We start from the raw sequence: 1,398 nt of genomic DNA, 5'->3' as shown, positions 1-1,398 counted from the left end.
TTTCGGGAGGACATATAGAGCTGAGGACCGGTTCATGTACTCGTAACCAGGGTAGGCCCAGCAGGGGCGAGTGAGCCAGTTTCGGGAGGACATATAGAGCTGAGGACAGGTTCATGTACTCGTAACCAGGGTAGACCCAGCAGGAGCGAGTGAGACAGTTTCGGGAGGACATATAGAGCTGAGGACCGGTTCATGTACTCGTAACCAGGGTAGGCCCAGCAGGAGCGAGTGAGCCAGTTTCGGGAGGACATATAGAGCTGAGGACAGGTTCATGTACTCGTAACCAGGGTAGGCCCAGCAGGAGTGAGTGAGACAGTTTCGGGAGGACATATAGAGCTGAGGACCGGTTCATATACTCGTAACCAGGGTAGGCCCAGCAGGAGCGAGTGAGCCAGTTTCGGGAGGACATATAGAGCTGAGGACAGGTTCATGTACTCGTAACCAGGGTAGGCCCAGCAGGAGCGAGTGAGACAGTTTCGGGAGGACATATAGAGCTGAGGACCGGTTCATGTACTCATAACCAGGGTAGGCCCAGCAGGAGCGAGTGAGACAGTTTCGGGAGGACATATAGAGCTGAGGACCGGTTCATGTACTCGTAACCAGGGTAGGCCCAGCAGGGGCGAGTGAGCCAGTTTCGGGAGGACATATAGAGCTGAGGACCGGTTCATGTACTCGTAACCAGGGTAGGCCCAGCAGGAGCGAGTGAGCCAGTTTCGGGAGGACATATAGAGCTGAGGACTGGTTCAAGTACTCGTAACCAGGGTAGGCCCAGCAGGAGCGTGTGAGCCAGTTTCGGGAGGACATATAGAGCTGAGGACCGGTTCATGTACTCGTAACTACGGGTAGGCCCAGCAGGGGCGAGTGAGACAGTTTCGGGAGGACATATAGAGCTGAGGACCGGTTCATGTACTCGTAACCAGGGTAGGCCCAGCAGGGGCGAGTGAGCCAGTTTCGGGAGGACATATAGAGCTGAGGACCGGTTCATGTACTCGTAACCAGGGTAGGCCCAGCAGGGGCGAGTGAGCCAGTTTCGGGAGGACATATAGAGCTGAGGACCGGTTCATGTACTCGTAACCAGGGTAGGCCCAGCAGGAGCGAGTGAGCCAGTTTCGGGAGGACATATAGAGCTGAGGACTGGTTCAAGTACTCGTAACCAGGGTAGGCCCAGCAGGGGCGAGTGAGCCAGTTTCGGGAGGACATAAAGAGCTGAGGACCGGTTCATGTACTCGTAACCAGGGTAGGCCCAGCAGGAGCGAGTGAGAGAGTTTCGGGAGGACATATAGAGCTGAGGACCGGTTCATGTATTCGTAACCAGGGTAGGCCCAGCAGGAGCGAGTGAGCCAGTTTCGGGAGGACATATAGAGCTGAGGACAGGTTCATGTACTCGTAACCAGGGTA

Source organism: Anomaloglossus baeobatrachus, chromosome 5 (genome assembly GCF_048569485.1).
Source record: "Anomaloglossus baeobatrachus isolate aAnoBae1 chromosome 5, aAnoBae1.hap1, whole genome shotgun sequence".
In the NCBI taxonomy this organism is placed as follows: domain Eukaryota; kingdom Metazoa; phylum Chordata; class Amphibia; order Anura; family Aromobatidae; genus Anomaloglossus; species Anomaloglossus baeobatrachus.
This window is presented reverse-complemented; position numbering follows the sequence as displayed.